General features: G+C 52.1%; 1 protein-coding gene across 2 annotated transcripts in view; it reads right to left on the bottom strand.

The window, feature by feature from the left end:
• The window catches only part of Znf469 (zinc finger protein 469), a 216434-nt gene that overhangs the window by 162909 nt on the left and 36674 nt on the right, over window positions 1-16851 (bottom strand). Inside the window, exon 1 of one of the 2 annotated variants that reach the window (XM_050165285.1) lies at window positions 2828-2954. The exons of the other annotated variant lie outside the window; for it this stretch is intronic. The gene's annotated coding sequence lies outside the window, so the exon portion shown is untranslated. Of the gene's footprint in view, window positions 1-2827; window positions 2955-16851 lie in introns of those variants that run through there. 2 annotated transcript variants of the gene reach the window in all.

Here is a 16851-nt window from a genome sequence, read left to right as displayed (position 1 = left end):
GCACACTGACAGCCTCGGCAATTATTGCTTGTGCAGAGCTCTAAACACACCCCTGCTCCCACCCAAGTGTGTGCCACCAACACCTGGCTTGTGCCAGCAGAGTTTGTCTGCACCATCACCATGAAAACTGCTATGTGTTAAATATGTAAGTTTTGTGTGTGTGTGTGTACATGCGTGTGTGCCTGCCCATTTGTGCATACATAATCAATCTTGGGTGTTGTGACCTAGGTGTTATGACATTTACTAACTTTTTTGTTGGAGACAGGTCTTTGACTGGTCTGCAGCTCACCTTTGGGCTAGATTAGTCTGGCCAGTGAGCCCCAGGGATCCACTGTCTCCACCTCTCTGTCTGGGATCACAAGCGCGCACCACCACACCTGATTTTTGTGTATGTGAGCTCTGGAGTAGAACTCTGATCCTGAAGCTTGCACGGCAAGCATTTTACTGGATGAGCCATTTCCCCTGCACAAATGCAGACATTCGAGATGGAATGACAAAACCTCCATAGTTCTGCTTCTCACTACCATCCTGGAGGCTCCAGGAGCCCAAGCAACCAATAGCAGGAAACAATTCCATGTTGGTGTCCAAGACTGGTGGGCAGCAGGCTCCACGTTGTCCCCTGTACCAGAGAGGCAGAGCTGTCTCCCTAGCCCTAGTCCTGGGCACCCCTGAATCCTAGCATCCTGAACATAACGTTCTATATAAGTCAGTCAGGGAAGAGTAGAGAGAAAGGGAAATAGGTTGATCCATTTTCTGGAGCCCTCCACCACCTACCAACCTCTCAACCCCAGGAAAGACCACGGTGAAATTAGAGAGGCAAAAAAGTGTGTTAGCAGCTTTAGAAGTGAAGACAAGTAGCCAGACCTTGCTATAACATAAAAAATTAAATTACAAAAAAATCTTCAATAAATGCTAAAACCCAAAAGGAAGGCTATAAATGAAGGTTGTAATCTTAAAATAAATGCATTAAAATCACCAAATTCTGACCATATTTTCTCACCCACCAGAACATCTGGTCTAGATGTTGGTGGTCCCTGTTCACAGCAGTGTCTGTCTGACAGGTGTCAGGATGGAGGTTATGCCTCCCTGATAGTCACCAACATGGTTTAGGGACTTGGACAGAGGTATCATTCCATGAAGTCAGTGTGATAGTGTGACACACAGAGACACCACCGCAGTTCACCCCTGATGAAACCCAGACACAGAAAAAAACAATTTGCCCTCAAGTCACCCAGGCTACCAGCACGGTATCGTGCTGGTAACCAAGGCTGGTAGGCAGTAGCCTCCACGCTGTAGGACATGTCCTATATCAGACACAGAGCCACCATGGAGCCAAAGTCCTAAATGCCAAGAGATCTTCTGCCATCAGAGACTGCCAGGTAGGACAGAGGAGGCGCCTCCTGTGGAGCTTACTGCCCTCATTCTGATGCCTCTGCCAGGGAAGTGCCAACGCCACTGGCCCACTCGTCTGTGGAGATAAAACCAAACCAAACCAAAAAGCCCTGTTGTGTAATCGGGAGAGAAACACACCCCTTAGCACATAGCAATGGTCTTAAATCACAGGAAGTGGGCTGGCGGAAATAGTTAATGCTTGGATGAGATGTCTGCTTGGAAGGAAAAGCAGAAGTCAGACGCGGCTTGGCCACCCCTCTCTTCAAGTAGCTAAGCTGGGCCAGAGAATATGGGGAGCAGTCACTTAAGCTCATCCCCTCCCACACCCAGTCCGGCCTCCTACACCCACCCATTCATTCATCCTTCCTATCCCAGCGGCGCACAAGCACTGTGTACATGGTGTTCTGGGAAGTGCTGCAGGCATGGGCGAAGCCAAGGCCTGTGCTCCATGAACCCCATGAAGAAGACGGCAGGCGACCTGAGCCCCACCAAAGATACTCTGCCCGGAGCTCCCATGGTGTGCACTGCAGCGATTCACACAGGGATCCTGACGCTTAATCCACGGCCCTCCAAAATGTACCTTTATATCCACACTCTCAGGAAAACTGAGAACAGAGGGGGTCTACCTGCAGCTTGGCATCACACCAGCGAGGGGCAGTCGCCTCACATCCTATGGTACCCTGGCTCTAGACTGGCCACCATGGCCGTCCGGGGATAATGGGCCAGATTCTCACTGCAACCCGGGAAGGGCTAGATAGAAGAGCCTCCTGACGACAGCAAGGGCAACAGGAGCTAGCACAGCGTGTGCAGAGGTACGGAGGAGAGGTCAGTGGCAGGGCCAGCTCAGCAGAACAGAGTGAAACAGAAAGCCAGGAAGCTGCCCATCATCCTGGAGAGTGGAAGGCAGGCTGAGGGACATGCTCAGGGCAGACGCTTCCCTGGGCAGAAAGCATGGGAGCCTCTGGAACACGTAGCCTTCCATTCCAACCTGCACACTCACAGCCACTTCAGCATGTGGCTGGTACATGCGCCGTTGGGGACCCAGGCACTGCCCCCACAACACTCAGGCAGTCGGAGGCACCAACTCTGAGCTGGAGTGCAGCTCAGTGAGGAGCCAGATCACGGGTCACCCTCCTGCTGCAGTGTTGATGCTAACTGCCCTGGGGCTGACCACCGCCCAGAATTCTTCTAATCGGAGTTGGAAAAGCCCACCTTAGTGTTGACCCCAGCCAGCATGTGAGCAGGGCCAGAGAATCCAGAAGAACCCAAGGATAACACCCTAGCAACAAGATAAACCATGACAGACAGGAGACTTGGGCAAGAAGGCTCAAGCGAGCCCTGGCTGTCACTTCAGTGATCTGTCCCCTCCCTTGATAGGAGCACCGACACCTAAATCCACAAGTCACACTGACAGTCATAAGCTCAGGGCACATACCTGAAAACATCTTCTGAAGTATAAATTCTACAGAACCACCCAGTCACCAACCTCCGAGCAGCCCCCTTGTGAAACGCACTTGGGGCTAGAATGGGGGAGATCTGCCTGGGGGAGAAAGAGACAGGACTTTTCCTAGGACGGGAAGCCATTGTTTGGGGCTGTTTTCTCAAAGGCTTGTTACCAAGGACATCCTGTTCCAAGTCCCCGCCCCTCACCTGAGGTCACCGTCCATCTCCACTTCACAGAAAGGCACTCACTATTTCCGTCCCCGCTAGCCAGGCTCGTGCTCAGGGGCCAGGCTCTGGTTGGCACAGTGATGAGGAGGGCTGGAGAGGGGAAGTGTGAGCCATGGCCATGTGCCCTAGTGTGTCCACAGTGGCTGCACTGCACTGCGCATGCACGCAGGGCCTGCAGCTGCTTTCTCACCTACGGCATGCTTCCTAGGGGCCGGGTCACAGCTAGGAAGCTCTTGGAGTGAGCTGTGGCATCTTGTGGCATTAAAGAGTCTCTGCAGCATCATGCAAGTGCTCCATGCTCTCCCTCGTTTTAAAACTATTAACCCGGCAGCCAGCCTTTGAGTTTGCGCTTGGTGGGTTTTCAGCATGGGTGTGAAGGGTATTCAGTAGAGAAAGGACAAACGTCTACAAAATGTGCAGGAAAACCAGATCTCCCTACAGGACAGAAGGATGTTGGACCCCGCCTCACACCATACAGAGGTCATATGTAGGAGATTTGACTGTAAGAGCTGAAGCTTTAAAGGTCTCAAAAGGAAAAAAAAAGGCACACGTTTTCATGACCTTGAATTATGACAACACTGCACAAGCCCTGGTGACAGGGACCCTGTCAGTCACAGCCTCCCTTACCCTGGCCCTGTTCTCTGTGGCCTTGCTAATTTATCTTTAACCCTTCCATTCAGATCTTCTGTCCATGAGTGCAAATATGCGGGGGTGTGAAGATAAAACTAAAATCAAAATCAAGAAGAGGAAAACAGATTGCTCCACCAGAACCGAAAGGTCTGTGCTAAGGACATTAGCAAGAAAAGAAAAGGACACAAGATGGGAGACTATGCTTGCCCATTATCAGATAAGGAACATGCTTCTAGAACCCATGAAGAACACCTCTAACTCGGTAAGAAAAGGTCTGCCAGATTAAACTATGGGCAATGGGGGTTTGGTGGGGAGATTCAGTACAAAAGGACACTTGCAGAACAAGCATGAGGCCTAGAACTTAAGTCCCCAACCACCACGAAAAAGGGGGAAGTGGTGTAACTCCCCCTAGGGAAGGAGACAGGTAGATTGCTGGGACTTGGGAGACACTGTGTCAAGAGAGGAAGGCTGAGAGGGCCCAGGGTCCGCCACATATTTGCACTCATGGACAGAAGATCTGAATGGAAGGGTTAAAGATAAATTAGCAAGGCCACAGAGAACAGGGCCAGGGTCAGGGAGGCTGTGACTGACAGGGTCCCTGTCACCAGGGCTTGGGCAGTGTTGTCATCACCAACACCAGGTCTGGCGGCAGCAGCTCAGGGGCTGAGAAATCGAGTAGATGAGCCGACAAACTGTAGATCAAAGCAGCCCCGTCCCACCTCCCCCACACAGGCTGTTTGCCATTGGAGAGGACCAGCCATGCCCACGCGAACAACTGTCCCAGGATCCTGCTGGCTCTGCAGCGTCTGAACTCTGCCCATCACACAGCGGCAGACCTGGTGCTGGTGGTGGGGTTGAGAATGGCTGTACCCATGACCTAGGGAGTGAGCACTAGCTGGGAGACTGGTAGTTTAGACAGGCAGGGTGTCTCCATGACCCCACATAAGAGCTTCTGGGGTACCAGAGCCCCACTGTGTCAGGCACTAGACACTCACTGACAGATGGTGTGTGTGACATAGTTTGTCTGTTCCTCAGGAAGAGAAAGGGAGGCAGCAATCTCAGCAGACACACTGTAAAAACCAGTGCTTCCTCTTAATCCTCTTCACTGCCTGGCCTTTGCCATCATCTGTGTCTCAAAGGAACGGAGAAGGATGTGAAGAAAAATCCCAGGGCCAGCCACTGTGAGGTCATTCATAGTGCTCACGCCTGCTGAAGACATAACCGGGAACCACAGGGAGCTCTCCCCCTTATATCATGGGGCCAACCTCCGCTCAGGGAGCGTCAGGGTTAGAATAGCAGCTCCTGGTAGCTTCTTCCATCTCCAGCCTTGTGTGGCTTTCACAGCTACAAAGTGACCCCCTGTAGTGACAGTTCATTTGTATTTTAATAAATAAAGCTGGCCCGAAGATCAGAGAGTAAAACAGCCACACTGGTCAGCCTTACAGACCAGGCAGTGGTGGCACACGCCTTTAACTCCAGTTAGCCATAGAAGCTGGGCGGTAGTAGTGCACGCCTTTAATCCCAGCCCTAGAGAGGAATATAAGGTGGAAGAAGACAGGTCTCAGGCACAGGCTCATTCTGAGGATTTGTGGAGGCAGGATCACCATTTTGATCTGAGGTAGAGATAAGAGTCAGTGGCTGGCTGCTTTGCTTTTCTGATCTTCAGGCTGAACCCCAATATCTGTCTCTGGGTTTTATTATTCATGATACACTCCCCCTCCAACACACACAACATACAGCTCACAGTCTCTCATTCCAGATGCATTAGAAACCAAAGTTTCTGCCACAACACTGTGCCACAGGGCCATACTTCAGTGCCACGTAGCCACATGTACCAGGTGGCTCCCACGCCCACTCTCCTGCTGGTAGAAGCACAAAACCCCTCACTACTAACAGTTTACTACCTGTTGCCACTCTTGCTCCTGCTGGTAGCCATGGACAGTAGCAAGACGAAGACTCAGAGGCCCTACTAATCCTCCAGGTCTACATGCACCTGGGTACCACACTTTAGTCCTTAGCTGGGTCGGCACCTATCACCAGGGACTTTCATTTTCTCTCTGCTGGGACCTGGGTCAGCAAAGCAAGCTTGGAGGAGTCACTTGTTGCTGGTCAGACAGACAGCTGGTTTGCTCAGCACCACCAAAGACTCCAGAACCTACAGGGCAGAACACTCCTAGGTGCACACGGATGCAGAGACGCCTGGGCAGTGCCGCCCTCAGAAAAGCAAGGCAGCGTCTCTGATGGACAGGCTGATTATCAAAATGGAGAGGTGTGAAGGAAATAAACCATCATGTGGGCGAAGATGGAAAATCAGGACCCTGGGTCCCTGTGTGCTACAAGTACAAATGACCTTAGGCACTCAGAAGGGGCTAGAAGGAGGGAGTGGGGTGGAGAGAGACTCCCTTCATGAATATTCTTTAGTGTTCTTGGGATTTTTAGCCAGTGCTCGTGTGCTATGTTCAAAATAGTAAATATTGACAGCCATGTTAGACATCTCATGAATGCCCTAGGGCTAGGAATCTTATGAATTAAAAAAAAAGAGAAAGGAAGGAAGGAAGGAAGGAAGGAAGGAAGGAAGGAAGGAAGGAAGGAAGGAAGGAAGGAAGGAAGGGGGATTCTTGTTGAACTTTTTCTCTCCTTCAACCAAGTAGAAACAACAATTGGGTTCCAGTTTGCCTGAGCTTTCCAGACTGGGGTGGGTGGGAGAGGTAAGAGCATCTTTTTTTAATAAAAGATTTTAAAGAGTGTTTTTAAAGACATGAAAGTAAGAAGCCTGGAGAAGAAGCCGTAACAAACATACTATGATGAAGACCGAGGAGAATGTGAACTCAGACCTGCCCTGGGCTCAACTGTGCCTTGATGACCCCAGTACAACCGTGTCTGGACTTAGAGGCTTTTAGATAATCAAGGTAGATGAAGTTATGGGGATGAGGCTCTGCTCCAGAGAGGCTGATGGCCTCCTGAATGGAGAAAAAAATACTAGGGACCCTGTCTGTCTGTCCAGCCTCCAGTGCAGAAGAGAAGCCACCTGAGGTCTGGAGACACAGAGGGAAAGTGCTCCTTTTTTAAGTTCTCTCATAGCTCATGCTGACCTTGAACTTGCTATGTAGCCAAGGATGATCTTGAACACCTGTACCTTCTGATCGCTGGGATTGCAGGTGAATGCAGGGCTTCATGCATGCAAACCAGGCACCCTACTAACTGAGCAACATGGCTAATCGCTGACCTTCCGAAAACCCTAAGAAGAGGTTCCTAAAGAAACTAATGTGGTTACTTCCTTGGCCATGACCTTCCGGCCCCAAGAATAGCAAAAGACAGGTATCTGCTGTGTTGGACTGTGACAGCAGCTCCGGCAGTCTAGTTGGAGGCGTCGGAACGTGCTGGTTCCTGAACTTGCTAGTAAGGTCTGTGTATCACGCCCCAAGCAAAAATTATAATGGTCAGCCTTACCCGTGACTGGCAAACACATCGTCCTCCTAGCTGAAAAAAGTCCTTCCAGAACCAGACTATTCTGCTCTATCTCCCCGCTCACAGCTCTCTGCCGGAACACCAAGTGATGTCACCGCTCTGTGATGACATGGGCACAGACGACTACGACCAGATGGCCTCCAGCTTTGTGAGTCCAGGGCTCGAGGACACAGAGGGGACAGGGCTCAGCATGAAGCCCTGGCACCTCCACAGAGCCATGAAAGCGAGAGAAGGACACGGAGCAGCTGGTGTGGAGCCTGCTCCTCAGCACACCGTCTCAGCTCCTGCACCCCGTTCCGGGTGTGACTGCGTCCATAACCAACCCCCGCGCTTGGAGGCAGAGATAAGAGGATGGATTTCTGCGGTTTATCAGCCAGTCCGTCTAACTGAATGGATGAGCTCCAGGTTCAGGAGAGATCCTGACCCCAAATCGAAGGTGGATGCCGATATAAGAAAACACCCAGCTGGGCCTGGTGGTGCACACCTCTATTTAATCCCAGCACTCAGGAGACAGAGGCAGATGGATCTCTCTGAGTTTAAGGTCAGCCTAATCTATAGAGTGTGTTCCAGGACAACCAGGGCTACACAGAGAAACTCTGCCTCAAAAAAAAAAAAAAAGAAAAGAAAGAAAGGANTCCAGGACAACCAGGGCTACACAGAGAAACTCTGCCTCAAAAAAAAAAAAAAAGAAAAGAAAGAAAGGAAGGAAGAAAGGAAGAGAAAGAAAGAAAGAAAGAAAGAAAGAAAGAAAGAAAGAAAGAAAGAAAGAAAGAAGAAAGAAGACACTCAATACCAACCTCTGGCCTCTAGGTGCATATGCACATTGGATTAGCACAACACACATGCATGTGCACACAAGCACACAACACACACACAGAGAGACACTTATGTAGCTACTCCCTCTTAATTGAAACATTCTCTTCTGAAAGGAAAAGAAAGGCTCATAAAGACACTAGAGGAAGCTGGAAAAAGTCATGAGATCCCAAGAGCCATGTGCCTCCCCCCTTGTCCCCCGCCCCCATTATATAAGCAGGACCAGTTGTTGGGAAGCTGAGTCTCTGCAGGGCGCTGTCTGTCTGCAAGATGTGGAGCTCTGGCGGCGCGGCGGCTTTTGGGACCTGTGCTTTTCCTGTGTCGTTCTTGCCTTTGAGTCACCCATGGTCCTGTAAGTGACCCCAGCAAACTCCTGACTAGTTCACCAAACTGGACTTGGGGTGGACTCGTTTCTTTGGTCTACAAAGTCTGTTCCTATCTGGATCTGGGGTAAAGAGATGTTTATGTCTCCCGAGGAAAAGTCACACAACACCTGCATGGAGGTTAGTGGCTTTCCCAGTTAGTACAGCCCATCCGTGTGCCCTCTGGCTCACAGACTGGTACTACACAGGCCAGCAGAGCAGCCTGCCGTGGACAGCTTCCACAGGAGGTATCCAATCTCAGGTAGACATCAGTGGTAAGGATCCCAAACCACAGCTGTAGCCAAAAATCCACAGCTTCCAAGGCTCCAGTGGGTCCTACTCACTCGCTGAGTCCCACCAGGACCAGCAGGACCCTGGAATATCAGGAAACCCCACTGACAGGGACACACGGATGCAGTCTCTTTCAGGGCGGTGTTTTTCCAGTCCCAAAGCCCATCTCAAGGGACAGAGTGTGTGCTCTAAGCAAGGCAGGGCCCGGGGCAGAACTTTGGTCACACACACTTCCTGGAGGATAGTAAGAGGAACCCTTCCAATTGCTATAGATCTCAGAACTGCTTCTCCACCAATCTTCTGACACCTCCCCTCTGCCGAGGCCGTAACTCCAGCTACCACCTCCACAGTGTTCTGCTGGGTTCGCCCCACATGCCACCCTGAGAGTCTGGAAGGCCTGATGCTCTGTGAGAATAGGTTCTCCAGCACATGTCCCCACCACAAAGCTTCCATGAACCAGGAAAACCATGCCTGAGTCCCCAGTTTTCCGCAAGGTCCCCTGAAGCACTGTATGGGCGTGCTTTAGCCGTGACTGGCTCATGGCTATCTTTATCGTGCTTTTAAATCTCTGTCAGTAGAGCTTGCCTTGCATTAGGATCCAAGGCTGGTCCATTCCCACGACCTGTGGAAATGTCAGCCATGTGCTTATAATCCCAGCACTGGGGAAACAGGGACAGGCAGATCCCTGGGACATGGGGCCAACCAGGCTAGGCCAGTCTGTGGGTCCTAGGTCCTAATGAGAGCTCCTGTCTCAAAAAAACAAGGTGGGAGGCACCTGAGAAAAATGTCCTCTGGCCTCCACATACACACATACACACACACACACACACACACACACACACACACACACACCACGCACTTACACAGGAGCACCTGGACTTTCAGGCTTCATTTGTCTTGTGGCCTGTGTTTTGCAGTTTGGTCATGGACGAATGAGGATTGTCCTTAAAACAGGTCAAGCTTTGGGGACTGTCCCCTGAAAATCAAGAGAGGCAAAGACTGCTTCAGGTGCCCATTGCTGGCTTTGGATTTAAAGGTCATGTCAAACTAATTAAGCTAGTTACAGAAAAATAAATGTTCCATTTTTTTCCCCATTTGTGGGACCTAGATTTTGTATAGATCCATAAAATCTTAAATGCAGTTAAATGCTCCATGACTGAGCTATCTCCATGCAATCATACCACATGCCAATCATGCCTCATGCACTACCATCATGTGGGGCCGCCCACTGCACAGAGGCCTGGGTACCACTCTGAGTATGAGAACCCATCTGAGGGAAGAGGGCCTCGGCTACCTACATCTTTCAAGCTGTGGCTGGCTCTGAGTCCGTTAAACAGAACAGCCCACGGTGGATGCTCCTTCTTCCAGAGGCTGCAGTTGCCCCAGGAAGGCGGAGACCCACCCCGACAGAGTCACTAGCTCATTGTGTAATTCATCATATCCCAGATCACCATGCGCCTACTTAAAGTTGATCTGGTCTTAACCCCGAACCTTCCCAACCGTGAGAGTTTACAGAAGCCTCTGGGTTCCAGAAGAGACCCATAAACCCAGCCTTGCTTTACGACCTGAGAAGGAATGACCACCCAGGCAGCTGCGGAAGAACCTAGCCAGAGCAGCAAGTCACAGCCCTGCCAGATGCCTGCGGCTCCCCATCCTCCAAGGCCCAAAGTTGGGATCTCTCCCTGGGGATGTCACTACCATGCTGTAAAACACAGCTTCCCGCAGGATAAAGTGCCACCTCTACCTCTAAGACACTGCTCCACCAGAGCCAGGTCACCAAGGTCCGGTCGGTGGCAGCCCAGGCCCTCCTCCTCCAACATCAGAGGAGTGGGTGAAGAGATGGGCACTGGATCTTACAAAACAAAAACACACGTGAGGCCAGGACTGGGCAGGAGCCTATGCCAAGCAGATAGCACATCCTGAGGTTGTTCTAGAATGTTCCTTTCCTAGTTCTGCTCTGTATTCAGGTGGGGAGAATGAGAGCACTCCAAACAGACCCCCGGGAGCCAATAGATGGCTCAGGCACCGCAGCACTGGCTCTGCAATCACGAGGACCTGAGTTAGGAACCCAGCACTTTCACCAAAAGCCAGCTGTGGTATCATGCATTTGTAATCCCAGCTGGTGGGCAGAGACGGGCAGATGCCTGGCCTCTGGCAAGTTCCAAGCCAATGAAAGACCCTGTCTCCGAACACCACAGTAGACAAAGCTGAGAGATGACATCTGAGATCGGCTGTCCTCTGTCCCCCACCAGTGGGTGGCTACCCCTCTTCACCTTGAGGCTAGATATGTGAACAGGGCTGATAGGATTTGTATGAGGTGAAGGCATTTATGGATCAAGTCTACGTCCTATCTTTTCAGCAGGAGCCTGGCACCGTGACAGGGAAAGGGGCCCGAGGCTCAAACTGGGGCAGAGGCTTAAGACCCCAGCATGGACTTCTCGGGGAGCCACTAGAGGCAAGAGGGATTTGGAAATCTGTCTTCTTGGCATCATTGGCCTGAGCACAGGATGCAGCCACGTGTGACTTCATCCAATTACCACCTGAACTGCAGCCCACAAAGGGCAGAGCCCAGCACTGGAAGGAGCTGGTGGTTGGCCTTCCGTGCTTGGAGAGAGCAGCACAGGGCAAAAGGGAGAGGCCTGCGGGTGATAAGTAATATCTGCCAAGATAGACACGCCAGGCAGAGATCACAGGTTTTCCATGAAAACGAGCCCTTGACTCTCGAAGATGTAGCCCAGGCCAATGAGATTATCTCTAGTCCAAAGGGCAGGCACTCGCAGGGAGGTCCAGAGACCAGGCAGGGTTCCTTCCAGGAACAGCTGAGAGATACAGCCTGGCTGGAGATGTCTTTGGTGACAAGGAGCGGCGAGGCCAAGATGTGGCTGTCAGGAGGCCTTGGGTGACCCCGGGGAGAACTTTCCTGTGAATGAGCTCAGCTTCCATCTCTGAGAAATGGCAGGAGGATCACGTCTGGCCCTTTCTGACCTTACTGAGAAACAAACGGGGCTGATTTAAGTGTTGAGCAAACCACAGAAGGCTCTAGAAAGGGCTTGCCCTTGCTGGAGGGACCTCAGAGCCTGGCAGCAAGGTTCCCCACCCACCAACATGGGAATTTGCCATGCACTAGGCACTGTGCAAGCTTGGAGACCTGGCAGGGTACCACGTGAAGATTCTTCTCCAACTCAAGCAGGCCTACAAAGAAGGGAATTGAAGCCTGATGCTGGAAGATAGTTCCTGCACCAGGCCTGGCATGAATCTGCATCTCAGAGAGGATGGAAGTGGCCAAAGCCTGCAGCAGCCAATGGTCAAAGGCTAGTTCTCCGACAGGGCACTTGCCTCAGACAGCAGGGCCAAGGCTGAGACACAGGAGATGGTACTGTAGGTGAGGTAGGGTACATGGGAACCACAGCCAACCCTCCAAACTTCTTTGCTAGAAGGTTTTACTCACAGGAGACAGCCTTCCTGTCAGTCATGGGACAATTTGAAGACTGGTATGGACAAGATACAGGCAGAGGTGTTGAAGGAAGCCAGAATCTTAAGCTCCAAGGAACCCTAAAGAAAACAAGCCATGAAAGTTCCAACCCTGCCTCATGGAGACTGCATGGTAGTAACCACTGTGTATCACAGTGGACGCTGCAGGAGTGAAGGCAAGTGACCATGTGTTCACACGTGACCAGGAAGGGAACAGTGACCACAGCAGCCCTAGGACCCTGTCTGCAGCTGATCCTCAACATGTGTGCTATCTTGGTGTAGAATATTCCATGGACATGTCTCCATGGCCATCTGAACACAGTGAAGGACAAGGTCACAGGTCTATAATGGTCACCACTGAGGTTTGGAAACTGTGGGGAACCAGGATCCCTGAGGGATCCACTGAGGGACCAGGATCCCACGTGTCAGGGCCTGAAGAGCCCCGAATACCCCAGCCCAAGAAGTCAGGCAGCTGTGCTCATACATGGTCTTTCTGTGTGGCCTGTTTTTCCATGCCGTTCACCCCAGAGCCCAGGGTTCCTTTGGCCTAAACTCACAGCCGACCTGATGCCAAAGGAACCAGGACATGCTCCCACCCATAAGTATCTCACGTTGGCTGTGTCGTGACCCAGAGCTCAGCAGCTTAGATAATCAGAGTCGTCCTCCCAACCCACTGTTTAAAATCAAATTTCAGGGCCCGAGGAAAGAGTTTCACGGGAAAAAAAGCTCTTGCCACCACAAGCATGAGGATATAAGCATGAATCCCCAGAACCCATACTGACGCCGGTGGCATGGCATAAACATCTGTAATCTCAGTGCTCCCGTGGAAAGATGGGAGAGACAGACAGATCCCTGGTAGGCAGCAGAAAAACAGCCAAGATGCCCTGTCTCAAAATAAGACGGTAGGTGAGCATCAGCCGGAGCTTGTCCTCTAACCTCCACTCATGTGCTGGAATTCATACTTAAATATGCACACACGCACACACATGCGCACACACACACACACACATGCACACACACACTCTTTGTCTCACGCCTACCATGCGTTGGGCACAGTACAGGTCTGTAAATGACACGCAAGGAGTAGGAAATGGCAGCCCTCACCCTGGCTCAGGGTGAATGGGAACCCTAAATGGCAGGTTGATGTTCATGAACCCAGACGTCACATAGACCCCGCTCCAGCATCAAGGCCAGCAGGAGGAACCTGGCTTATTCACATTTTCTAAGAGCAGCCCTTTAAGTGCTGGCCTGAAGGCTTCATTAGGACACCTGGCACCCAATGCCCCACATCTGCAACGATCCTCAAAAGTCTCTGGGCCACACGGGTGCCAGCCTCCAGCCCTCAGGAGAACTTCTGTCCCCCCAGCATCCTGGCATAAGAATTTGGCTTCTGGAGGCTGTTCAGGACCTTAATTAATGGCTAGGTCTCAAGAGGGCCCCAGGAGGATTCTGGGACAGGGACACTGTGCACACTGGGTGCCGAGGACCCTGTATGAGTATGAGGACTCATCAGAAGCAAGAGTGGCACTACCTGAGACCAAGCAGTCTGTGCCACCACAGCGCCTGTCCTAGGCACTCTGAGGATAGCTCACCCACAAGTCACCCAGGAGCCATGCTGCAGTTTCCACAAGTCTCTTGAGACAGGCAGATGGGTTTGCCTCCAAATGACCCAACGGGACAAGTCAGGGACAACACACCACAGCACAAGAGGAGACTCTGCCTTCAGGCTGCGGTACGCATGGGCTGGCTGTGTCTGTGTGTGCGAATTGATTGAGCGTTCCTATTTGAACCTTTCCAAAAGAACTGTAATTGTTTTTCTGAATCCCAGTTGGTTTGCCTGCAAAGTAACAAAGCTCCCTACAGCATGATTCATCCCCACTCCCTCCCTAGGACTTAAGGTCACCTAAGGCTCCAGATTTTCCCCCAGTCTTCACAGAGGCAGTGCCGGCCTTTCCTGTGTGAGGTTCCAGGTTGGAGCAGGGACACAAGGGAGGTGCCTGCCAAGGTTCTAACGTGACAGATTTGTTTCCTTGTTGGAGGTTGAAAGATGCGGCAGTGCTTTGCCGTCTTTGGGTTTTTAGGCACTTGCCAGCCACGCAGATGACAGAGAACCAGAAAACACACTTCTTAACGAGTCGTTGAGATGGAGGGCCAGGCTCAGCCAGGGACATTTCAAACACAGCACGCATCACATACAATCATCACAGTCAGAACTTCAAATGTGGCGTGGGAAGCATAGAGGTGGTGGAGGGATGAGCGGCACCTCCCCGCCTCCGCCTCTGTCCCTCCCTCCCTCCCACAAGGAGGCAGCTGGCTTCAATCGTATACAGCCCCTTATCTCCTGCCTGCCTCTCGGTAGGACATCAGAGAGCTGTTCTACACCAAACAAATATTTGGCCGTATTCTTCCCCTATGACATCTCATGGCCGAGGCTATGTATAGCTACTGGAGTTAGGTGTGATCCAATTCACACCTGGCTACATCTGGCAGAGCAAGTACGGCTCCCCAGGGAACGGGAGCCCATCCTGAACCAACCCAAAGAGCACACGGAAGAGTAGGGGGTTTCTGACTGTATTAGGGGGCACAGCAGATACCAGACTCAGAACACAGGGGTTTTGGGCCAGACCTGGAAAGGAATTTAAGAGATCCAGTCTGTCTTCCCGGACACAGTCAGACCTGGGGCCCACCTCATTTGGGACTTGCAAACTGGATCACCCCACTTTACGTCCAACTCCCATCCTACCCTGGGCCAATGGTTGGCATTGACGCAAGGACCACAGAACTTAAATTCCATATCAGACTCCCTGAAGCTAGTGTACCAAGTAAAGACACTTTTCCGTCAACCCTCCCAGGGTTCCCCCCGTCCGGCTGTCCCCTCCACCTCTCACCTGTGTCTTGTGCTGAAATGTCACTTCTTTCCTCCCCAGCCAGTGCCTGATGCCAGCAGCCTGTCCTCTCCTCTGCTGTTCAGGCCACTGGGCTGTGCCAGATGTCTCCTTTCAGTTCCACAGATGCCAAGGCAGTGCACCCAGCACCCATGCCCAGGTGTGATCCCTGGCTCCAAATGATGACTGTGTTTCTGACCGGTGGCCAGTTGTCCAGCACACAGCTGACTCTCAGGGGGGCTCATCAGTGACAGAGGCAGGGTGATGGGAGAGGCTGGGGGCCTTGAGAAGAGAAAGTGAAGGAGCGTACCCCAGAATCCCAAAGCCACTGAGTCACTGCAGCCACTGATATAGGCTCCTTTCTCCACATGTCCTTCATTCAGCAGCAGCTTATGAGGGCCTCGGGACCATCTGGGGTTCCAATCCCTTACTGTTAGCATCTTTCTTTTTTGAAGCATCCTCTGGGGTAGGAACTGTTAAATCATTTTTCTACACATGGAAACTGAGGCTCAGGCGATTAAGAATTTATCCATCGTCTTTTGACTTGTGAGATCACAGGCAGATGTCATATAAGCAAAGTGTGTCCCTTCAACCGCTCTTAGCTCTGAGCCCCAGGGCTTCCCCTGGTGGCTGACCTCCCCAGACGCAGATTCTCTCAACACGTGGAGTATGGGCCACTACCACATACCCTGCTCGGCTTACAGCAGTCGGCTAAAACCAAGTCTAACAACAGTCTCAGACTGCTTTCTCCCATTCTGACCATGGCTGGGGATAAGATGGAGTCCGTGCTACCCTTTTAGAGGTGGGGAAACTGAGGCTGCTTTACTCTCAGAATTCTAATTACACCCTGGGGCTCTTCCTGTGAGCTCCCCAAGCTTGCAATCCGTGAGTGTGAAGGTTAACAGTATGAGGCCACCCATGACTGGCCAATTAAGGTCTTGCCAGGACGGGACCAGCCATACCAACCATACCAGGCACCAGCATGCAGACACTAGCAGACCAGATGGCCACCAGCATGGCCTCTTCCCCCTTCCCAGCCCTGCAGCTCAGGGCAGGCATATCTGCTGGCTCTGCTCGCAACCCCTTTAGAGAAGAGATCTCTTCCATGTTTATACTGTAGAATAAACAGAGCTTCCTGATCAAAGGCGGCCCAGCCCAAAGACGGTTTCCAGGAGTGTTTTTCCAGCTGAAGCCGCACTTGCATTTGAGGGACTGACCCTGGCTGTGTTCGCGCCTGAGACTGACACCAGCTCGTTTCAGAGAGGGACGAGGCTCCACGCGTCTTCAGGCCAGCATCTCCTGGCTTAAAAGATGACAGAGCCCAGGTGGTGAGAGGCAGAGCCCTCTGGAGCAGCAGCCGTCTCCAGTAGCCGCGACCACCCACCCATCTCAGAAACAGGCCTCGGCCGTGCCTCAAGGGAAGAAGCAGGCTTCAGAGCCCTCTGGAGAGATGGCCAGCCCTGCTTTCCATCACCAGGTGACCTTATGAGACCAGTCGACAGACCAGTCACGTGGGGGCAAGTTTCCAGAATGTCCACTGGTAACGAGACTGTAGTGCAAGGAGCGCAGCAGCTAGGGCGTTGCAGGTGTTCCAAGCACGTGAAGAACGCGAGGGGCGGGACAAAGCAGGGGAGGGAGCCTCCGCCCTACAGAAGCAAATCACCTACACACTAGAGACACCTTTGCTGGCCAGTGGTGGAGCCTCCCTCTGAGCTACGCACACCCACCGGACAGCCTTCGGTATTCACTTTCAAGTCTCAGAGCCCACGGAGGACAGCCTCCCGGGCAGAGACAGCCGGGGACATGAAATAATGGGCACCGTGGGAACAATACAGTGGGGCCGGGGCTGTGCCAGACTGCCCCCCCCC

The sequence above is a fragment of the Alexandromys fortis genome, unplaced genomic scaffold (genome assembly GCF_014885135.2).
Source record: "Alexandromys fortis isolate MF-2015 unplaced genomic scaffold, M_Fortis_MF-2015_v1.1 scaffold_165, whole genome shotgun sequence".
In the NCBI taxonomy this organism is placed as follows: Eukaryota; Metazoa; Chordata; class Mammalia; order Rodentia; family Cricetidae; genus Alexandromys; species Alexandromys fortis.
The sequence above is the reverse complement of the archived record's forward strand: the minus strand, read 5'-3'. Positions and strand labels throughout refer to the sequence as shown.